This window comes from Megascapheus bottae, chromosome 8, assembly GCF_031878675.1.
Source record: "Megascapheus bottae isolate mThoBot1 chromosome 8, mThoBot2.hap1, whole genome shotgun sequence".
Lineage (NCBI taxonomy): Eukaryota > Metazoa > Chordata > Mammalia > Rodentia > Geomyidae > Megascapheus > Megascapheus bottae.
Genome location: NC_143516.1, coordinates 30,403,387 through 30,428,500, shown reverse-complemented (window position 1 = coordinate 30,428,500; position 25,114 = coordinate 30,403,387).

The following is a 25,114-nucleotide window of genomic DNA, read 5'->3' as shown; positions in this document are numbered from 1 at the left end:
TGTCAACTGTTGGTATCAGGCAATATGAAGGCTAATCTTTCATAATCTCCAAGAACTTTACCGTGGGAGGATCAAAAGCATTGCCAGAGACTTCTAATCCATCTGTAATCAGCAATTCCTTTTCACTTTTTGCCTAGCTGGCTGTATGACACAAAAGACTATAATTAAAAGAGAAGATAAACATCACTGGGACAAGTTGTATCAGCATAAAGGTGAAGGGATTGCCTAGATTGCTTAAGCCCATACCATTACTTCCTAAGGTAGTGAGTCGTTCACACTCACTAGCGTTTGTCTTTCCTGTGTGAGTAAAGTTTGGAGAAAGGAGATCTCTATGTGATTGTTCAGGCAGACGAAAGTTTATTAACAGAACCCAACCACCAGCCCATGAGAGGAAGGTGTGTCGAGGGGGAACTTATGGTGAAGACTGAGGTTATATGGGGAGAGGGCCGTGGGGAGGTGTTGCCCCAGTGGATACAGAACTGACCTTAGGGGATGAGGACGTGACCTCAGAGCCTGGGGACTTCACTCTGCCTCCAGGTTTTATTATAGAAACTTACAGAAGAGCAAGACAGTAGCAAGAATAACAGCTTACAAATGATCATTTGTCTTTTTTTTTTTTTTGTCAGTCCTGGGGCTTGAACTCAGCCTAGGCACTGTCCTTGGACACTTTTTGCTCAGCCACTTAGGGTACAGTGCCACTTGAAACTTTTTCTCTGTATGTGGTACTGAGAAATCAAATCTAGGCCTTTGTGCATGCTAGGCAAACACTCTACCACTAGGCCACACTCCAGGCTCCATTTATCTTGTTTTCTTTCCTTCTTTCCATTGTGGGTGTGTGTGTCTGAGAGAGAGAGAGAGAGAGAGAGAGAGAGAGAGAGCCAATACTAGAATTTAAACAGGGTCTTGACACAGTCCCAGAACATTTTTGCTTAAGGCTAACCCTCCACCACTTGAGCTGCAGCTACACACTTCTGGCTTTTGGGTGGTTAAGAAAGACAAGAATCTCATGGACTTTTCTACCCAGGTTGGCTTTGAACCATGATCCTCAGATCTCAGCCTTCTGAGTAGCTAGGATTATTAATGTGAGCCACTAGAGCATAGCTCTTTTTTTTGTTTGTTTGTTTAAAGACTTCTTTTTAAAGACTTTTAAAGAGAAAGATCTAAAAAAAATTATCATGTTGCTTTCTAATCTAATAAAATTAACAATAATTTCTTCAGATGAACTAATCTTCCATATTCATATTATCCTGCTAGCTCAAAAGTGTTTTCTTAAATTTGTCTTGTTTGTATATCTAATCAAACCAAAGTCATACTCTGCCTCTTGTGTTTCTCCTAGCTCATGCAGCTCCCTTCTATCCTCTCTTAGACATTGACTTTCTTCTGACATCAGTTTCTCAGTAAGTTGTGGTGTTTCCTATTCTATAATTTACATATATAGAGTCTGTTCTAGTCCATCAAATATAGCTTATTGGGCTGTGTCTAGTATTGCAGTACAATGGCTTTATGAAAAAGTCAATTTGTTTTTCAGAACAGGGTTTATTATCTACAAGAACATTTCAGAAGCAGATCTAGTCTCTTAAAATCTATTTTTACTAAATGTTCCTATTTATTTCTCCAGATACTACTTTTCTCTTTAACTTTTGAGAGGAAATATGCTGCTTTGAAATCCAAAAGTTGAATAACTGGCTCTCAACAGACATAAAAACCATAGCTAAAGTAAATGACTTCTACTCATGTATTTCAAGTTTTCTCTATATAAAAAGCTTCTGAAAACAAATCTAGAAATTAAATGGAAACAATGCCTTCATTAAATTAATTCAAAGAAAGCAGGTATCTGTGAAAGAATCTAGACCCAAAGTGACAAAATGAGAAGCTAAAGGTAAAACTGCTTATGAAAGGTAGGTGCTCATGTCTCCTCCCTGTAATCCTAATTATTCAGGAAGCTGAGATCTGAGGATGGCAGTTCAACACCATTTAGGCCAAGAACGTCTATGAGACTTTTTTTTTTTTTTTTTTTGTCAGTCATAGGGCTTAAACTCAGGGCCAGGGCACTATCTCTCAGGTCTTCCAGGCTAGTGTTCTACTACTTTGAGCCACAGGTCCACTTCTGATTTTCTTGGTGGTTAATTGGAGATAAAAGGCTCACAGACTGGTGGACTCAGTGGCTCACGCCTGTGCCTGTAATCCTAGCTACTCAGGAGGCTGAGATTTGAGGATCCCAATTATTATTATTATTACTACTATTACTACTACTGCTACTATTATTAGTATTGTTGTTGTCCTGGGGCTTGAACTCTGGGCCTGGGCATGGTCTCTGAGCTCTTCGGTTAAAGCCTAGCTCTCTACCACAGTGACACTTCTGGTTTTCTGGTAGTTAATTGGAGATAGAGGTCTCATGAACTTTCCGCCTGGGTTGACTTTGAACCACAGTCCTCAAATCTGAGGCTCATGAGTAGATAGGATTACAGGCCTGAGCCACTGGTGCCTGGCAGATGAGCAATTATTTTTGCGTTATGTTTGGGGGAGCAGGGTAGGAGTGAGGAATGTGCCAGTTCAAGTCAAGTTCAAGTATGGAGATCCTGTCTCAGAAACAACAAACGAGGAAGGAAGGGAAGGAAAGAAAAGAAGAGAGGAAGGAAGGAAGGAAGGAAGGAAGGAAGGAAGGAAGGAAGGAAGGAAGGAGAAAGAAAGGGGGAAAAGATATTTTTGATTGCTCTTTTCCTAATTTAAGATCTCCCTCACCCACCAAGGACTTTCTTTTTGCCTAAGGATAAAAAAAAAAATTCCTGAAACTTACACAGAATTTAGATTTTTTTTTTTTTTGAGGTGCTAGTGTGGATCTGCTGGCTTTTTGAATAAATCTTTTTTTCTTTTCCCAACAACTTGTCCTAGATTCTTTGGGCCCCTTTCCTAGCAGTGAGTAAACAGGCTTGGGTTCATTAACATTTCTATTTACCTGCCACTCATCCATTGGAGACTTCTCCCCATTGATTGCAATTCTTGTGAAGTGAGAACTGAGACCTCCACTACCGACCTATTATTAGCTAAGTTTTTCATCCCTTCTGTAGTTGTATAATTTTTTTTTCCATACTGTGAAACTGCACAGCATTGAGAAGCATATGGACCAAGCTACTCTTGAATTCAGTCTTATGGTATCCCATCAAAATACTGTTTTCCAGAATTACATAGGTCAGCCCTTTTCTTTTCTTCCTTCCTAATGAGTCCTACATTTGTAATAAACTGGATTCATTTATCATGTTCTAAAATTCAACAGCAAACTCTCCCACATTAGTCCCAAAGGGTAAAATTGGAAAAGGATGGCTGAATTTAATCAGCGCATATGGTTTGTATGTATAAAGTATCATACTGGGCTCCATTAACAAGTACAATTAGCAAGTAAACCAGGCACTGGTGTAATCCAATGTAATCCTACTCAAGAGGCTGAGATCTGAAAGTCTAGGTTCAAAACCAGCACACACAGGAAAGTCTGTGGGACTCTTACCTCCAATAAACTGCTCAGAAAAAGGCTGGTAGTAGTGCTGTGGCTCAAGTAGTAGTCCACTAGGCTGAGCCCAAGAAGCTCAGGGACAGTGCCCAGGCCCCAAGGCTAGTACACACACACACACACACACACACACACACACACACACACACACACACATGTTACAGTTAGGCATGGTGACATACACCTGTAATCTCAGCATCTGAAAGGTAATTAAAGGAAGATCTCAAATTTGAAGACATCCTGAGTTACATACTATGATTTAGTCTCAAAAACAGAAACAAAACAAAAGCTGTAAAGTCTTTCTAGGTTCTGAGCATTAGTAAGTCTCTCTTTTTAAAAAAGTAATAACTTGGGCTAGGAATGTGGCTTGGTGGTAAAGTGCCTAACATGCATGAAGCCCTGGGTTCAATTTCCCAGTACTACATAAACAGAAAAAGCCGGAAGTGGTGCTGTGGCTCAAGTGGCAGAGTAATAGCCTTGAGCTTAAGAAGCTCAGGGACAGTGCCTAGGGCCTGAGTACAAACCTCAGGACTAGTCAAAAAATAAATAAGTAAACAAACAAACAAACAAACAAATAAAATAGTAACTTTAAAAAATTCTTGTATGATTATGTTTTCTGAAGTTATGATCTAACTAGGAGTTTGTTCTTCTTAAGTTCCTTTCTCTATAAACAATTTCAGATGTCTGAGTTTAGAGCTTGAAATATAGTAGCAGTTTGACATGTGTGTGTGTGTGTGTGTGTGTGTGTGTGTGTGTGTGTGTGTGCGTGCGTGTTTTAGGAGGAGAATAAAGGAATTTATTAGGAGGGACCTGCTGGCCTGGGAGAATGAGAGGGGACAGGGGAAGAAATGGTGTCCGAGCTTCTGCTGTGTGTTTTATGTTAGAAAATCCAACACTATTTGGGGTAATTAATTACCCAAGGTAGATAGAAATCCTCTTGTGCCATTTGTCAAGCTGAAAGGAAAGTGCAGTTGCTGTTGTTCATGGCTGGGCCTTACCTGTGTAAGGCAGGGGGAGACAGACAGGCCAGGGGGTTTGAAGAAGAGGCCACCATACTGTAGAAGAGGCAATGACAACATGGAGAGCCTTCAGCTTCCAGAAACATCCACAGAACCCTTCATCCTGCTTGCAAGTTTATCAGCCCCACTGGCTCCGCCTTTGTTTTGCTTTGCTGTGTTTTATATTATTTTGTTTAATGATCTGCCTGTATCTCTTTGACAATGAAAAGACAAGGGAAAAATAATTTTGTTATACATTCAGATAATGCACATGAGGCATCAATTTGCTTTATAATGTTAATATTTTCATATCTCGTCACGGGTATCATCAATTCCTTTTCTTTTTGGCAGTACTAGGGCTAGAACTAAGGAATGCATACTTGCTAGGCTGGTGTTGTGCTGCTTGGGCCCCACTTCTAGATCAAATAACTCTGGTTATTTTGGGGAAAGATTCTAGCATTTTGTGGGCTAGCCTGGATTCCATTCTCATATTTATGGTTCTCACCATAGCTGAGATAATAGACACACAGCACCAGGCCTAGCTTTTTCTATTTTTTTTTTGTCGGTCATGGGACTTGAACTCTGGGCCTGGGTGCTGTCCTCCTGAGCTCTTCAGCTCAAGGCTACCACCCTATCCCTTGAGCCACTTCCCATTTTCTGGTGGTTAATTGGAGGTAAGAGTCTCACAGACATTAGTGCCCAGGTTGGCTTTGAATGATGATCTTCAGATCTCAGCTTCCTGAGTAGCTAGGCTTATAGGCATGAGCCACAGCGCCTGGCTCATGTTTTTTGCCTAGTGTTTTTCAGTCAATTTGGAATCCTGTGAACATTTGTGCCTCACTTGGCTTGGAACAATGTTCTTCCTAACCATAACCTTCCTGGTAGCCGGGATGCCAGGCTTTGCACCACAATGCCCAACTCCCTTTTCTTTTCTTCACGTTCTTTTCATGTACAGATCTATAAATTAAAACCACAAAAATAAATTACAAACAACCTTTCTCATCTTAGCCTCTGCCAAGCAACACAACTAGCTGTTTCTTTCTGTTGGCAGATAAACTTCTAGAATGTTCCATGTAATCCATTGAAACATCCCTAACTTCTCCTTGCAACCACTGGTAACCTGTACCTTGCCACAGAGTGGTTTGGTTGTTTCTCATCATGGCAACCACAAACACATAATCAATCAGGGGCAATTATTAAGGGACAATGTTTTCCTCCTTACTTTATCCTTAGGAAATACATGTTATTGTAAATAGTTGCCTCCTTTGTGCCAGCACTGTCTCCTGAAAAATACGTGGATATCTTACAGAAAAGCAAAACTTTAAACTAATTCCTCCAACTCTATTTCTGCAGTTAATAAATGACACAACTATCTATACCTTAGCACTTACTATTTAGATTTTCATGCTGAGTGTGTTGGGTTAGGCCTGTAAATCTAGCACTGATTCAGTGGCGGCAGCAGGAGGATCATGAGTTCAAGGCCAGTGTACAACAAAGAGTAAGACAAGGTCTCAAAAATAAATCATATCATGATGAGTTTATCACCTATCATGTAGGCATAGAAAAGTACATATTCTTATTGATTAAATGAAAGAGCATTTGTAAGTTTTAAATGAAGTTCTCTTTGAGAGGTTGCTGTAGGTATAGAAATTAAGTTTATAAGTCTTTCCTGGAAGGAATGGATGCTGTGCCAAACACGTAAATATTAGGGGAGTTAAGATAGTCATTGAGAAAAGGGGGCAACACTGCATTAATCAACACTCTGTTCTCAGAAACTAATACGTTCATTTGAGACCCCTTGGTACAACCACTTAAACATATTTTTAATGGACTTTGTTCTACCATTGAAACCAAAGGCCTACTTCTACTGTCTTCCACATTTCCTTCAAATACAATCTTTCAGATTAAAAAACAAAAACCAGATAGCCATTGATAACAAAACTAATAAAATTTACAATTTTGAATCAAAATTGTTATCCAGATGCTGGTGGCCAAAGCTTGTAATCAATCCTAGCTACTCAGGAGGCTGAGATCTGAGGCTCACAGTTCAAAGACAGCCCAGGTACAAAAGTTCTGAAGATGTTTATCTTCAATTAACCACCAGGAAACCACAAATGGTTCTGTGGTTGCAACGGGTAGTACACTATACTTCAGCAGAAAGAGCTCAGGCATACAGCCTACGCCCAGAGTTCAAGCCCTATGACTGACAAGAACATAAATAAATAAATAAAAGTTATCTACAGGAGTAGTCCGGAGATGTTGGAAAACTCAACACAAAGCATTCCGAGTAGCTCACTGAAATGTTGAGTCAGCTAAAACATCTAATCCACTGTAAAACATAGGGACAGTTGAAACTAGAAAAGAAAGATTCAGCTAGAAAACAGAAAACAAAATTGCTGTGGTTCAGAAACATGTGACTCTGGAAGTTTGGAGAACATACTCATCTCTTTGCTACAAATATAGGCCTCAGACTCTTGGAATTCAGTGCCATTAAATGTTTTAAATACACAACTGACTCCTCTTTAATGTTCAGCAGCCTATACCTTGAGCTACACACTCTAAGTTCAAGTCCCAGGGTGACACACACACATATAACTTCACAATTTTTTCTTTTTTTTGGTGCTCATCTAGGGGCTTGAACTCAGAGTCCGGGCTGCTGTCTCCGAACTTTTTTTTTCTTTTTGCACCAGGTTAGTGCTCTACCATTTGAACCATAGGGAAGAGGATGCAGTCAGGAATCCAAATTATAATCCTACAAAACTAAGAAGAGGGAGGGATGGGTAGGGAATTTGAATGAGAATTCAGCCACCAGTGCCTGGCTCATTAATGTTTATTAATACATTTTTCTATTAATTTTAAAATAGTATTTGTTGACATTTTTATTTATTCAACTGTTCAGAAATATGAACAATACATACTCTTTTATATATAGTCAGTTTTATGAATCTAAGCATTAGGATTGTTTATATTTTCTGCTACTTTCAGGAACAAAAATAATATGCAAAATAATTGCTGAATATTTTGATAGATTTTTAGTTCAATTCTCTTTTCTCATTTCAGTTGCTTTCTTTTTAACCCTAGTAAAAATAGGGTTATAATGTTTTTTTTTTTTTTTTCTAAGATAGCAACTTGATAAACTTCTGAAGTATTTTCCTGGCCTCAAGAGATTGTCCAGTTCTCTGTCCAGGATAGAGTTTTGTCTGGCTCATTCTTTAGTTTTTGCAACAAAATAATTTCAGCTTGGAAACACATCGTGGGAATAAGGGTGAGGTGGATTTGGGGCTTTGCAGAAGCAATGAGCTATGATTACAGAAGCCTAGTGGGGGAAAAGGCCGTTGGAAGAGATAAGTACATCTGTTGAGAAAGTGTTAATTATATTAATTAACTCTGAGGCAACTTGGGTAGCTAGTTTGCATAAGGAGAGGTTTTTATGAGGTAGGCGCTTCAACCTCTAAGAGTGAGTGGGTGTGTTCAGGTGTGGTCTTTGTCTCCACAACCTGGATGAAGGTTTTCCCTTTCCTGCTTTTTAAAGTGCATGGTGCTTGGGAGATCAGAATCAACCCAAATATTGCTTTGAGCAACTCCTTTGTGACACTTTGGTTTTGTTTCAGAAAGGATCTCCCTCAGTAGAGCAAGCTGGCATGGAACTCCCAAAAGTCCTGCCTCCTCTTCTAAGTGCCAAGTTCACAGGCAGCAGCCACCACACCCTGCCTCAGAGACGTTCTTTCATTCTGAGGTTGGCCTACACAATCGCTCTCCCTCCTTTCTGAATGACGCTGAAGGTTAGATGATAAGCAGCCTTCCCCTTTCTCCAAAAGTCTACCATGGGTCTGAGTCACTAAAAGTCTTACATTTTGGACCAGTAGCTATACAAACCTCCCCACCCCTTTCCCCAGTAGATAGCAGTAGGAAAAAGTGAAGGCTTTTTGCTTGTAAAAACATTTACTGTCTCCTAGCAATCTTCAGGGATGCTATGTGCCTTTGACAATAGATAAATACTTTCCAATGCTATAAAACATTACACTAATACAGGAAAGTCACTTAACTATTAGCCCTGGGAGTTGGTATCCTGATTCTAAAGTTTCAGAAACCTTTGATTACGAATGTGTCAAAGAAAAACAAACCTACAAGTAGGACTGCTCAGCTTAACAAATGAAAATATTAGACTCCCAGCCAATTTGAAATCGTCTATCTTTGTTTTATTTGACAAAACTCATGTTAAATTATTTCTTTGCAAATTCTAGCTGCAGGGAATAGTAATAGGTCAAGTATTGTAGATTCTTTCCATATAGGAGGCTTGGGAGCAACTCAATATCACAATATTAGTCTCAGGAATAGTGGCTTTCTTTTACATAATAGTAAATTCTTTCAATATCATCTTGTAAGGCAGCTGATTTCACATTACTTCAGAGTTTCCTTTATCTAAAGAGTATAGCAGCAATTGAATAGAGACCATTTTATTGTTAGCTTCTAGTAAAATTGAATGTTTTCCATATGATAAGTAAGAAACACCTATATAAAGATTTCTTTGGGCTGAAAATGTGGTTTAGTGGTAGAATGTTTGCCTGGCATGCATGAAACCCTGGATTTGATTCCTCAGTACTACATAAACAGAAAAAGGCAGAAGTGGAGCTGTGGCTCAAGTGGTAGAGCACCTAGCTCAGGGACAGAGCCCAAGACCCGAGTTCAAGCCCCAGAACCAGCCCCCCACCAAAAAAAGAAAGAAAGAAACAAAGAGAATATTCTGAGAAGAAGCCACATAAATAATATAGGAAGAATCTTCAGTCTCCTAGAAGCTTTGCCTCTGTCTCTTGGTAAAATCAGCTAGGCAGAAAACAAGTTGTAACATATCCACCAAAGTTATAATTAACATTTACTTGAGAAAGAGTCGTGGCTTGGCTTAATGTTAAATTCCGTTTGATCTTAATTGAAAGGAGTCATGGAGTTACAGGAAACAGACCCTTCCATTGAAAATGCCATCCTAAAATACATTTAGAAATTAAAATACATTTAGAATTTCCCAAGAAACAGAAAGAGATTTGAGAGCACAGACAGTTGGCAGGGAAATTAAGCCTTTAACATCTCCCAGCAGCAACATTCACCTTGTTTTGAAGGCCTTGACTCTTGGATTTACTTTTTCTTCATCCAAGATAAGTTCAGAAAGTTAATTTTGCCTTTGAAGTAAGCAATTCTCTACAATACGTCATCAGTTTGTTTGTTTGTTTTTTCATAATGTTTAGTACCTGCCAGGACCTACCCATTTTTGTAAGGTCTAGTTTTCTTCTTTTACAATGTATTGACAATCTTTTTCTTTTTCTTGAGACAGCATTTAGTATCAAATAGTCTAGAATTTCCAATCTTTTTTTTTTTTTTGTCAGTTGTGGGACTTGAACTCTGGGGTGCTGTTCCTGAGCTCTCCAGCTCAAAGTTACTACCCTACCCTTTGAGCCACTGTGCTACTTCCAGTTTTCTGGTGGTTAATTGGCAATAAGAGTCTCATGGACTTTTGTGCCCTGGCTGACTTTGAACTGAGATCCTCAGATCTCAGCCTCCCAAGTAGCTATGATTACAGGCATGAGCTGCTTCCTCCTCCTCCTCCATCTCCTCCTCCTCCTCCTCCTCATTTTCCTCCTCCTTCTTCTTTTTGTGGGCCAGGGGGCTTGAACTCAGCCTGTGCGTTGTCCCTAAACTCTTCAGCTAAAAGCTATCACCCTACTCTTGAGCCAAACCCCAGCTCCCATTTTCTAGAGGTTAATTGGAGATAAGAGTTTCAGGTCCTTTTGAACCAGGGCTGGCTTTGAACCTTGATCCTCAGATCTCAGCCTCCTGAGTAACTAGGATTACAGGCATGAGCCACCATGCCTGGCTTTTCTTCATTTTCTAAGTACGAGCTTTTGTTGTTTATAAGATTTTTTTTTTGAGAGAAAGTAGTGAAATACAAGCAGGCAGAATAAAGCAGTTTTTAAAAGGGGAAGCAAAAACAACATAACATAATGCTTATTTACATTTCTCAAGCATCAGACACTATACTAGTCCAAAGTCAACTTCCATGAATCACAACACCCTCGCCACCAGAAAAATGTGCCCAGACCTGTGCCATTGACAGACACTGGTCAGAAACTTCAATGGCACAGGGCTGGGCACATTCTTCTGGTGGCGAGGGTATTATTCATGAAAGTTGACTTTGGACTGTGATTTGAATGCTGAATAGGAATCTTCTAGACTCTAAGAGAAGGAAACTCATTGTCAGTAGAAGGAACAACTTGAGCAAGAGAATATAATTATAAGGTGTGTTGGAGGACCAGCAAGCAGTTAAGAGCTGAACATAGGGAATAGTGTGAAAAAATAGAGCAGAATACATTAACCTACTGCAGCTTACAAGGCTAAAAGCAAAAATGGAGTCACTCTCATAGATAGGTCTTACATTGTATTATTATTTTTTCTTTTTTGCTGTAGAAGTTACTTTTTACTTTTTTTTCCCCAGGAAGAAACACTGTATTTTTGCAGAATGGTTGTTATTAAGACATTGTACAGAGGGGTCACTGTTTCATAAGTCAGGTGATGAGTACGTTTCTTTTTTGGACACTATCATCTCTTCCTTCGCTTTCCCTCAGTTTCCCCTCCCATCCCTGCTCCCAAGGGGCATAGCTCATTTTCAACATAGGTCTACTGGTCTATTGTATACCATGACTGTATTGATTTTTCTTTCATCCCTCCATTTCTGTGCCTCTCCCTTGCCCCCTCAGAAGCTACATAGAAAGATAAAGAAAACCCCATTACACTGTATTATTGTAAGATTATATGTTATGATACGATACAATCATTCAATCATTTATTTACATCTGTCTGCCTTACACTGTCACCTGTTATTCCCCGTACATTCAGTACATTTTACTGAATGAATAAATAAGTGAATGATACCTCTGAAAGAATCTGAGGAGGAATTGCAGGAGTGAAATACCACGGGGGTCAAACAACAGGTACAACAGGTGCCAGGTGCCTGCAAAGGCTGATGGGTAAGGAGAAGCAGGCTGGTGGGGTGGGGGGGGGGTTAGGGTTGGGGGGGGATGCAGAACAGGTGGTGAGAATGAACTGCCTCAGCTCCAACTAGCCAGTGGGGGAAGAGGTCAGGGAGAGACACGTGGAAGCAGAGGGAGGAAAGTCAGTGGATGATAGGGAGGGACAGGCAGAGAGAGAGGGAACCACTAGATAGATAGGAACTCTACAGGAGACAATGTCCCTTCCTCTTGCTGAAGACCCTGGAAGATAGAGACAAAGGCCTCCACAGACGCAATGCTGCTAAAGACCCTGAAGCAGACCCCCACAGGAGACAGGTATCCCTCCTCTTGGGGTGAGATGGACAATGACTCAAGCAGACCCCAGGATAGCTGAGACCTACCACAAAGATGTAAAAAGGGGCACTGCAATGGACTACCAATGTCCAGTCCTATTTCTCTGTCTGTGACCACAAGAAGTCTGTGCTCCCCTCCTCGTCCTCATTTCCCAGGAAGCTGTGGACAGGACCTCATATGATCTGAGTAGCCCCCCCCTCCCCCCAGCTCAAACTCTGAGTTTGGCACTTCTACCAACCTGCCAGTAGCCGAGAGGCTTCCCTCAACTTGCTTGATGCCTTACTCTCCCTTTCAAATAAGCTTTGGCCCCTGCTCTCACTTTTCTTCTCTCTTAATTTCTTATTGGTAGTTTTTTTGTTTTTTGTTTTTGTTTTGTTTTGTTTTTGTTTTTGTTTTTTTTTTAGGACCCAGTGTCCCTAGATGGTATCAGGAGAAAGAGGTATTAACAGTGAGTTTTGAGGGCTACAAATGGTGTCAGCTGACCAGGTAGGGCCCAGAGCCTTTAGTATGAGGTTAGTAGTGGCTTGAGAATCCAGCTCCTCTCAGGAGCATAATGAGCTAAAAGTTGGTAGAACGTGTTCCAGGTTCTACAGCAAGTGTTGCAGTGGAAGGGTTATTTTGTAGGTATTTCCTTTGTCTGGGATTGGGATTAAAACATCTCAGTGGAGAAGCAGCCTACAGTCATTAGAAGGATGAAATTTGAGGAGACATTTAGGTGGCTAAGGTTGACAATGTGCATCAAGTCGGGGAGGCCAACCCCAGACCACAGGCACTTGGTCACATGGGTCACATTGATTCTCACTTGTCCTGCGAGGCAGACTCCTCAGGGAAGTTATGAGAGGAATCGATTTTTGTTAGCTATTTCTGCAGTTCTGGGGTTGGAATTCAAGTGCCTCTGGCTTACTCCGGCAGGCACTCTGGTCATGTGGTCCCTAGCCCTAATGTACAGATTTTAGAGCCTAAGTTCTGGAGATTCTGGTACCGGGCCAGTGGAGAAGCCTGAAGAAACAACACATGGCAGATGCGACTCAGCTCACTGAAGGACCACCTTCAGAGGAGTGATGCTCTGGGTGACGGTTACCAGTTGAGAAGGGTATTCAAGCTCTTTTCAGCTGGGACGGACAAAGTCCGTCCAAGTCATACCCATTTTCATGGTATTTCTTCTGTAAAGTTGCAGTATGCTAGACTTGCAGTAGGACTTTGCATACATTTTTTGTAAGTACTTATCTATCAAAACATTGTTATTTCTCAAATAGCTTTAAATTATACCTTTTGGAGAGAACGATTCTGTGAACTAGAGGCCAATTCTGTGAACTAGAGGCCAATAACGAACATTCCATTGTTCTCAAAAGGAAGAGATTCTAGAGCCGGCTGCAGTGGATTATGCCTGTAATCCTAGCTGAGATCTGAGCATCATGGTTCAAAGCCAGCCTGGGCTGATAAGAGTCTGTGAGACTCTTATCTCCAATTAACCACTAGAAAACCGAAAGTGGTGCTGTGGCTCAAGGGGAAGTAGCCTTGAGCTGAAGAGCTCAAGGCCAATGCCCAGGCCCAGAGTCAGGATGGTAGCCTTAAGCTGAAGAGCTCAGGGACAGTGTCCAGGCCCAGAGTTCAAGCCCCACAACCTACAAAAAAACAAAACAAACAAACAAACCAACAAAACAAGGAAGAGATTCTTTTTAGGGTGTGTGTGTGTGTGTGTGTGTGTGTGTGTGTGTGTGTAGCTTTGTTTGTGTGTATATTCTTCATTTGTCCTGCCTTTTGTGATTTTATGGGTTTTGAGCTACTGACATGCAAATTGTTTTGTTTAAAGATCATAAGTTAGAAGGTATGTAACGTTTCTTAGCAAAACATTATCTGTGTTTGATTTCAGAGTTAGCAAAAAAGATTATTTTTCGAGCCTGAGATCATCACATTCATTCAGCTTTCAGTGTGTATGTGCTTCAAAATGATCAAATCAACAGCCAGGCTCGGTGTTATAGACCTGTGGATCCTGCTTCCTGAGGGTTCTAGGGTTGTAATTTCAGACTGATCCAAAGGACAAGACCCTACTGAAACATACTAAAGTGAAAAGATCTGCGGATAGTGGGAGCTGGTTTAAGTGATAAGTACCTGTCTAGCAGGCTGAGGTCCTGAATTCAGTCCTCAGTACTATCAAAACAAAAATAAGTCTATGAATTGAACAGGGGCTATGCAGGTAAATAAGACACAAAAATAAACTTCAGAAACTCAAATTCTAAAAGAGAAGATCAATAAGTATTATGAACCATATACTGCTAAAAAGTGCAATAACCCAGTTGGGTATAAGATCTCTTGATAGCCTAAATGCTGATTCTACTGTAGGATCTGATATAAGACTAGAGATAAGATCTTGTATGCTGGTATTAGACAGTAATAGATTCAGATCTTGAGTATCACCTTTTATTGGTTTTGTGATTCCTTCTTTAGCCTCAGTTTCTTGATCCACAAAGTGAAAATGACCCACATGCAGCTGTTACAACATGTAATGAAGTGATAAACATACATGCATGGTAATTGGCAGTTAATAAAGTCAGAAAATGTTTAGCAAAGTGGCTCCTGTGGCTCACACTTGTAACCCTAGTTACTCAAGCGGCTGAGATCTGAGGATCAAGGGTCAAAGCCAGCCCTCGTACAGCTCTGAAACCGGAAATGGCACTATAACACAAAGTGGTAGAGCACTAGCCTTGAGCTGAAGAGCTCAAGGATAGCACCCAGGCCTAGAGTTCAAGCCCCGAGAATGACAAAAAAGAAAAAAGAAAAAACAAACCTCAAACCAGATATTCTGCAAGCTGGAAGCCACTGGATTGGACCTGTAATCATAGCTTCTCAAGAAGCTGAGATCTGGAGGATCAATTTTCAAAAGTTCAAAGCCAGCCTGTTCTGTATAGTTCCTGAGACTCTAATTCCAATTAATCAACAAAAAGATGAGCTGAGTACATGGCTCAAGTGGTAGAAAGCCATCTAAGAGAACAAACTGAGTGAACAATTAAGCCAGGCTCTGAGTTCAAGTTGCCATACTGGCAAAAGAGGAGGAAGGGGGGGAGGAGGGGGGGGAGGAGGGGGAGGAGGAGGACGAGGAGGAGGAGGAGAGAGTGACATTGTCTTGTCTTGGTCTTATCCTAAGTTCTCTAGTGTAGAGCTGTAGAAGCATGCTACCTTGAAGGTTGCTCTTTTTTTCATTTCTAGATTTTAGAGCATTGTATAACTAATGTTTTCCTTGGTAGAAAGAAATAATTTCCTTTTGTCTTCCAAATAGACTCATACATTGTAGAGGTGATTTTTTCTTTGCTAATGAGAAATTTTATAACTTATGTAAGAGAATTTATCCTCTTGGATATAAATTTTTTTCTTTTTTTTTTTTACCTAACAGGAGCAGAATCTTTTAAGTTTTGCTTATACTAGTATAAGGACATTAACCAGCAGTGTTTATTTAAAATACCTGGCAAATTTCCTTGAGCTCTCATTTTGAATAGGCACAGGAGACATAACACAAAGAGTTTGTTTTGATACTGTGTCTGTCCACATCTTTAAAACACAGATTCTGAAAAGGGCAATTCCTTAGTGCCTTTTTGGGATTTTCATGTAAGTCCTTTTTTAAAAACAAAACAAAACTTTTCTTCTTTGTAGTATTCCATATTAACGTTTTCTCAGATTTTCTTTTTTACTCTAGAACTGTTTTATGTATCTCCAAGTCACACTGAGTGCCATATAACATCATTATAAATATCACAGTTGTTTGTGAATTTCTGAATATAACAAGCCAGGAGAAATGGCAATATGCACAATAGGCAATTCACGAAAGCTCCTTGAAGTTCTGTTTTTGCAAACAATATAACCTCAAATCATAGATATGAGATACTTGGGAGCCCAAAATGACCCAGTCACTCCCTTAGTTGGACATTCTGTGCTCACAAAATACAATCTTGCTCTGACAATTTTGAAATACAATGTTGTAGAAGAGAGAGGGTGTTTACCTCTTCCAGTGCCTGACAGTTAAGACTAAGTGGCGCCAAGAATGGAGGCCCATCAAGTGCTCTGATGATGGATGGATGATGGTTTGTTGCTAGTGAGATTTGGAAAATATGAAGCCAATGCAGGTGCCATAGGAGAACAACTAAATCCTAGAGGCTAATTTCACTCATTTCTCTGTCTCATTAATTAGGCTAGACAATTTCCAAGTAAGTCACTTCATGCCATCAGCATATTAAGGATCTTTTAAATGCCTAGAGGAAAGATTAGCTAATTTAGAATGTAATATAACTATAATCAGAACAAATGTTTGAGTGGACAAATAAAATGACCTAAACATGTAAGGATAGAAATAGGATGGGAAAAGTAATAATAAAACTGTAGCTGTAGGTAAAGTAGAGGACTTGCCAGAAAATTTTGAGGCCTTAGGCTGGGCTTTGGTGGCTTATGTTCATAATCTTAATTACTTAAGAGGCTGAGATTTGAGGATTCTGATTTGAAGCCAGTCTGAGCAGACAAAACTTCAAGACTCTTATCTCCAGTTAACTAGCAAAAACCTAGAAGCGGGTCTGGGAATGTGGTAGCGTGCTTGTCTAGCATGCATGAAACTCAGTTTGATTCCTCAGTATCACATGAACAAAAAAAATGGAAATAGCACTGTGGCTCAAGTGGTAGAGTGCTAGTTTTGAGTACAAAAAGCTCAAGGACCTTGCCCAGGCCCTGAGCTCAAGCCCCAGGATTGAAAAAAATAAAAGTAAAACAAATAAGGATCTCTAGATATTGTGACTTATGAGTCACTCAAAAAGATTTAGCCATTAAAGATCAATATGTTGAGTTAACAATTAGGTAAGCTAAATCTGCTATTCGTCCATCTGTTTCTTTTCTTTCTTTCTTCCCTTCTCCTTCCTTCCTTCTTTCTTTTCTTCCTTCCTTCTTTTCTTTCCTTCCTTCCTTTTTTTTGTTTGTTTGTTTGTTTGTTGTCAGTTATGGGGCTTGGGGCTTGAACTCAGGGCTTGGGCACTGTCCCTGAGATCCTTTGCTCAAGGTTAGTGCTCTTACTTTGAACCACAGTGCCACTTGAGGTTCTTTGAGTGGTTAATTGGAGCTAAGTCTCATAGGTACTTTTCTGCCCTAGCTGGCTTTGAACTGTGATTCTCATCTCTCAGGCTCCTGAGTAGCTACGATTACAGGTATGAGCCTGCACCCTGCTCCATCTATTCTTCAAAGCAGATGTCATGTCTAGTTTTAAAATATTAAGAAATGTTCTTATTTTATCATAATGATCTATAATTTCTATACCAAATGGAGGCTAGATAAGCTGTAGCAGGGAAGGATTTTAAGTTAAGATTTAAATACATCAATGAGATGACCTTTCAGTTTGGGGCTTGCTCATTCAACTGCTGCTTAGCTAATATTGTATATTCATGGAACTTACATTCAAATGGAGAGGCAGAAAAACAGTAGACCTATTGATGATCAGAAATGGTTCAGACATTTAATATACCATGTGCAACGCAGTAACATTGACTCATTTATTTCCCTTGCTTGATCCTTTTTCCCTGGTCTGATTTAAGTTTATTGGCTAGATAAATCTACTCCTAAATCTTTAGGTAAGAGAAAAAAGAGATAATGTAAAAATTAAAATGTCATTAATCTGGCTTTAAGAGCAAAAGGAAATGGATACTTGGCTGAAGATTAAGAAAGAAAACAGTGGAGAAATTTTCAACAGTTACAGATTTAGCCAGCAAGTTACGCCTGGACTAGGACTGTAAACAATTTGTACTTTTAAGTTCTCCAAATTCTGTCACATTCATTAATCATATTTTACAATTAAAGCTTTGCCAAATCCATGCCCTTGAAAGTTTTTCTACATCCACTCCCCCCCCCTGCCTTTTCTGTCCTTCCTTGTAATTATTTAAATTTTCCTTTTGTCCTGTTTGAAGCTTCTATTTTATATGCTTTCCTCTATTTGTCAAGTTTGATCCTACTGGACAAATTAAATGATGAGTTTGGGGCACATCCTGAAGTCTGTTTCATGACCAAACAAGTACTCTTAGCAAACATTTTCAAGCACAACTTTTAATTATACTGTTTCAAATATACATTGGGACATTAATCGAGAAAAATCTACTGCTAAAGGCCAAAGAGACCACAAAGTATCAACATTATGTAGGCTGTACTTACCAGGCAGTCCAGTAGATAACTTATTTTGCTAACATAGTATCTAATAGCCTATTTTTTTTTTGCTAGTGGTAGGCCTTGAATTCAGGACCTGAGCACTGTTCTTGGGCTTTCTCAAGGCTATACTACCACTTGAGCCATAGCACTCTTTCTGATTTTTTCTATGTATGTGGTATTTAGGAATCATGGGTCTTCGTGCATGCTAGGCAAGCACTCTACTACTAGGCCAAACTCCCAGCCCCTCTAACAGCATTTTTAAGACCCACAGAATATTGTCTTGTAAAGAGCAGCTAGCTGGCTCAAACTTGTAAACTTAGCTAGTTAGGAGACTTAGATGTGAGGATCGGGATTCAAAGCCTGCCAGGGCATGAAAGTCCTAGAGACTCTCATCTGTAATTAACCACTAGAAAAACAAACAAACAAACAAACTATCCTCCCAATTCTCCACAATGGAAGTGGAGTTGTGGTTCAAAGTAGGAACCCACCAACCTTGAGCAAAATAGCTCACAGACAGAGCCCAAGCCCCATGAGTTCAAGCCCCATGCCTGATGTACGTACATGCATGCATGCATGCATGCATACATATATGCACACAAAATAAAATAAAAATAAATCAGCTTTATTTCATCCATTATTAAGTCTAGCATCTACTTCTTTTCATCTCTATTTTGGGATGTTATCTGTCTGATCTCACAAGTATTGAAACTTTTATTTACTTATTTATTTTCCTGCCAGTCCTAGGACTAGAACTCAGGGCTACTACATTTCACTTGGCTCTTTTGTGCTCTGCCATGTAACCCATATCTCCACTTCTGGCTTGTTTGTTAAGAGCCTTATTGACTTTCTGCCAGGGCTGGCTTCAGACTTAGATTTTCAAATCTCAGCATCCTGAGTAATTTACATGTGCCTGAATACATGTAAACTTATTAATAGAAGGAGCTTTCTCTGTATTATTTTATGCTGTCTCTCTAGAAAGTAGAACAAATATGTCACAGGCATCACTGAGCAGATATTTGCTCAATGTTGTACTCACTTTATCAAAAAAGTTTATTAATAAATGAAAGTAAAAGGTGGTATGAGAAGCCTATTTACATTCTGTAACTTTACTCGTGTTTAAATGCTTAGGAACCTTGATTGAATTGTGGATATTAACATATTCTAATTTGTGAAGGGAAACTACCCTAATTGTTTTCCTTATTTCTCTTCCTTTTCTTACCTTCTGTCTACATAATCCAGCTCTACAGCCTTCTCATTCTTTAGAAGACATTCAACTTTTCTTTGTCAATCAGGCACCTTGATGAAACCCTTAGCAGCTCCACAGAATCAGAAAGATTCCCTGTAAAACCATCTCTTCCAAAGAAAGAAAACATACTATGACAAAGGATATCAGCACTAATAGTAGAAGGAAAAGAATTTTGGAGGGACATTTTAAAAAGTATTTTCAATATCATAGAACCTTAGTTTAGAAGTATTAATCATGGAGACATTTGAATGTATTAGCTTAGTTTTCATTCAGTGCAGTTGTGTTGAATTTACTGTCATAATCATCAGCTAGATTTATATAGTTAATTATCAACGACATGTTAAGAAAAAAATTACTAATACTATAATATTAAAGAATTAAGGCGGGCACAGTGCTCATGCCTGTAATCCTAGCTACTCAGGAGGCTGAGACCTGAGGATCAAGGTTCAAAGCCAGCCCAGTCACTAAAGACAAGGAGATTCTTATTGCCAATTATCCACTAGAAAAGTGAAAATGGTGCTGTGGCTCAAAGGGTAGGGTGGTAGCCTTGAGCTCAGGGACATCCCTCAGGCCCAGAGTTCAAGCCCCACAACTGAAAAAGCAAACAAACAAACAAAAAAGCATTAATGTTTGTTTTTTTCTTACAAGCTGGGAAAGGTGGCTCACTCTTGTAACTTTAGCACTTGGGAGGCAGAGACAGGAAGATTACAATTTTGAGATCACCTTTGCCTACACAAGGAATCTAGCCTCCCCAACACTTTTTTTTTTTTTTTTGCCAGTCCTGGGTTTGAGCTCAGGGCCTGAGCACTGTCCTTGGACTTTCTCAAGGCTAGAGCTCTACCACTTGAGCCTCAGCACCACTTCCGGCTTTTTTCTATGTATGTGGTACCGAGGAATCGAACCTGGGTCTTTGTGCATGCTAGGCAAGCACTTTAACCACTAGGCCAAACTCCCAGCCCTCCCCAACACTTTTGCACAAGTCCTTTCCTTTATCTTTCTTTCTTTTTGTTAGTTTTAGGCTTGAACTTTGGACTAACAAGTTGTCTCTAAGTTCCTTTTGCTCAAGGCTAGTACTCTACCACTTGAGCCACACTGTCATAGCTCAAGTATAGATTCACAATTAGCTACCCCTATATGCTGATGCTCTGTAGCAGGTTCTAGTTACAAAGGCCTTAACTGAAAGGCATACAGAAAGCTGTCTAGTAGTGTGTAGGCATTTCATCTCTTCTCATCACCCTTAGATAGAAAGCCAGATGTGTAGTTTTCACAATGACATACTCACCCCTCAGGGTTGTTCATAGGCTTTTGGGGGAAAATGAGGCACTAATACAGGATTTGGTCTGGTAACAAGGAATAAGTGAGGCAGAGAAGAAGATAAATGTATGGTGCATGCTTTTCTCCAAAGCCTGAAAACTCCAGCTGAATGAAAAATATGCTCTTCCATTTATGATGCATTTCTTTTATGTCATCTGTCTATTTAAATCCACTGTTCCATGAACAAGCTTAGGAGTCACAGTTTATCTAACAGAGACAAAATGTGGTAACAGGATATTGTTCTCACTTGATGTTGGATTTGTTGACATTTGAGACAAAACTCTGGAACTTATATTTAAATGAAATTGTCACCATATTTCAATTTAACTGATAAAGTTATGGTTAGGGTAGAAATGCTGTTTGTGTGGCTAAGACTTCAGGCTGTTTTCCAGGAAGTTTGTCTGTTAAACTTTGGTGATGATCTTGAATGGAAGAAATAAGACAGGCTCTGAGAGACGGGGGAATGAGGGAGGTGGGAGAGAAGGAAAGCTTAGGGAAGTTCATGAACAAACAAATTTGTCTTTCTTCTTAATTCTGTGCTTTGAGGAAAAAAAAGAAATTGAATGACTTGGATATTGCCTTATCTTTGTGTGTGTGGCTTATAATATAGATGGATGTATGGTTTATTTATTTGTTGGTTTTGGATTTGGGGGACAAAGTATCAGTGTATATATAGTATATATAGCTCAGATTGAACAAACTTCTTGAACAAATGCTTCTCCTGCTTCAGGCTCCTGATATTTGGGATTACAGATGTATACCACTACACCCAACTTAGTATAATGAAGAGAGAGAGAGAGAGAGAGAGAGAGAGAGAGAGAGAGAGAGAGAGAGAGAGAGAGAGAGAGAGAGAGAGAGAGAGAGAGAGAGCGAGCTCCTCTCTCTCTCTCTCCACTATGGGCGAATATCCTTAGTTTTTGCTCAGAAGTATGTGAGACAGGCTTCACTTTTCTGCCTCTGAATAAATGTGTGCTTCTTTATTTGCATATTTCAGATTTCACGAAAGCTGTGTGACAAACTACTTCACGGATTTGCATCATTTCCCTAATGAAAATTCTCCCTCCGAAGTCCTGAGCTGGCTTAACCCCACGCCATGATTCAGAGGGTGTGGGAGTGGAAGCTAAGGAAGTGATGCCAGCATTCTGTAAAGCTATGGCAAACACAGTGATATAGTCAGGTCCTGTTTGGCCTTATGGAGATTAGGTGCCAAATCACTAGCATTTATTTGCCTTACCCTCTGGCTTCTTCCTGTCTAAAAGAAAATGAGACATCTACTGTCATTTTTTTTTTTCCCTGGGAATTCATTCGGGGAGTTCCCACCCGGAAACTACAAAAGTTCACAAAGATAATTAGGGAACTGCAGTTGATCTCTAGAAATGCTGTCTATGAGTTCTTAGTTGTACATAGTGAGATTATCATTAAGCTGAAGGGAGCCCCTAAAATCTCATTTCAAATATTTTATAGATGAAGAAATTGAAAGTTAAAGAAATTGAAACTTAATTCATTGTGTCATTGTAGAATGTTTCAGCGTTAGCTTAAATCTAGCTTGTATTTGTATACTCAATGTCTCCAAGCATTTACAGCTGTTGTTCAAGGCAATGCATATTTGATAATCACCATAAGTAATGTCTTAACATTTTTTTTAGTCTCAACTGGTAGTTATTTTCCAATGGAGTGTAAGTCCAGAAACCTGCCTTTATTTTATAGCTTTTCTACCAGCCAAAATTGAGATCCCTTTTTCTACTCCCACTGTTTTCTTATACAAGTGGCTATTGAAGACAAAGCTGGCTCACAAAAGAAGTCAAGCATATCCTCATACCAAACAGACATTTCTCACATCTTTACCAAGATGTATCTGCTATCAGAGTTATAAGATGGGTAAGAGCTATCTATGACTTTTATACCATGTCAGTTCAATAAAACATTCTGAAAAGTAGCTAAAACTGTGGTAGATACCTGTCAGTGGCTGTCTGTATCTACAAAGGAATGGTTATGGGTATTGAGATACCTTGTGGTTCCTTTCACCTAGAGAATTCCCAGCTGACTGGAGGTTACAACTACTTTTTAACATTTAAATCTTCAAAACTAAGCTTTTATTCAACATGCTTTTATCTGGGATCCATAGACACAAGAAACATGAACTTGGCTGGGCCATTTTATCAGGTGCTTTGAAACCCTGCTCCTGATAATTGCAACAGATGCCCACTGACCTTGAGGATTGGTGGTTGGAATGTATTTTCTGTTAGTGAAGTTTTTGTTTTTAAATGTGGGGAGTAATATTATAATGTCAATAGTTGGGGTTCTCAAACCAGTAGATCAGAAGACTTAAGAATATGTATGAGCTACTGTGTAAGCTTGTAGACTTGATATTTTGTTAATTTTTTTTACAGTCCCGGGACTTGAACTCTAGGCTTGAACATTGTCCCTGAGATTCATTTTGTTTAAGGTGAGCAACAGTGTACCACTTGAGCCACAGTGCCACTTCAAGCGTTTTTGAGTAGTTTTATTGACTAGAAGAGTCTCACAGAGTTTTCTGCCTGGGTTGATTTTGAACCATGATCCACAGCTCTCAGCCTCCTGAGTAGCTAGGATTAAAACTGTGAGCCACTGGGGCTTGGCATGAATATTTAAATTGTTTCATGTTTTTCTATGTCTTGGTCATTTTCCTTAGAGTTTCTACATCCTATATAAAACTTACACAAGATGTGGTATTTATACACAATGGAATTCTATGCTGCCATCAGAAAGAATGACATCGCCCCATTTGTAAGGAAATGGAATGATTTGGAAAAAATCATATTAAGTGAAGTAAGCCAGACCCAAAGGAACATAGGCTCAATGGTTTCCCTCATTTGTCATAATTAGTATAAACTAAAAAAAATAATAATTAGTATAAACTTTGGACTCTCCTAGCAGAGGTTTATAATAGGGTGAAACCTAGATACATAAAGGCATATAGGATGAGGCTAAATGAATATGGAAACAAGAGCCATGTAATGTGTGACTGTTGTCCTTAATGCACTATGTTATTTCTCATCTCTTTTGTTGTCCCTTGGTTATCTCATATTGTTATAGTATTTCACCTTGTTATCTGGTATATTACATATATGTTTATCTGGTTATTCGAAATAGGATAGGGAAGGGGGAACACAAGATGAGGGGCAAGGGTGGGGGGAGGAAAACAGGGACAAAAATATGAGAAGGGTTATGTATCAATGTTTGTGAAGAAATGCACCTTCTATCTGGCAAATATAATGTAACCCTTCTATTAATTACAATTAAAAAATTAAACTTACCTAGGAGAAATTTAGGTTAAGACCAGCTATCCCTATCTTGCCTGGTATAGGATTTCTTTAGGAAAGTACTAACACTTAATACTGAAGATCAAAGGAGATTTTTCTATCCTGATCAAATCTTTTCTAATCAAATTCATTCTCTCAGTGCATCTCAACATAGGATATACAAACATCCTCATAGAGTGGAGGCAACAGAAATGCAGAGAATGTTCCCAGCAGTTCAACCTCTCAGAACAGAAAAGGCAGTGAAATTGCTCAGTATCACAGAGATCAGCCTTCTCTGAAGACAGAACTCTGCTGCTTAGGCCTGGTGTGTGCGTGTGTGTGTGTGTGTGTGTGTGTGTATGCAAGGGTTGGAGATTTCCTGTACTCCCTTTCTTGTTTATTCTAAAAGCAAACATTCATGGCCTATGTCAAGTTGAGAATATCTCTTTTTCCTTAACAACTTGGAAAGACTGAATGTCCTATTAAAAATCTTACTACTTAAAATGCTGAATATAGATATGCTCAGAATTTCCCCTGAGTTATGAAAGGTTAAGGTATTTTTTAACTTCATATGACAAGGACTAATGATAGTGCTCTTTCTTGACTCATCTTTCGAATGTTACCAAAGCTGTAACCCCAGATTACAACCTTATTTTACCACAAATTCAAGCACTATGAATAAAAGTGCAGAGGCAAGGACAGAAAAAGCCACAGATATGGTTCTGGATTGGGATGTCCTAGATTTCCCTTAAGTATATTAACTACTGCAAGATAAAAGGTCAGCAGAATTGATGAACCACAAAATAGCTGGATTTCTTTGCTCATCATGGGGAGATTGAAACTAAGGGGGGAAATAGAAGAAAATCACCAATAGCACTTGGGTGGTAGATTTTCTTTCTTGATTTCTGAACAACATAAAAGATCTTTAGCATGCTATCAATGTATTCCTTTAACCTTTTCCTTATAATCTTTTCTCTAGGCAGTTAAAAAACTTATTTCTATTTTTATTTTGGTGCTTTTATTTGGCTTGAACTCAGGGCTTAGGTGCTGCTCCTGAGCATTTTTTTTTTTTTGCAAGGCTAATGCTCTACTATTGAACCACAGTATTTTGGTGGTTACTTGGAGATCAGCTTCTCACAGACTTTCCTACCCTGCCTGGCTTTGAACCCCAGTCCTCAGATTTGAGTCTCCTAAGTACTGAGGATTACAGGCATGGACCACCAACTCCTAGCTTTCCAAGCACTTTATTG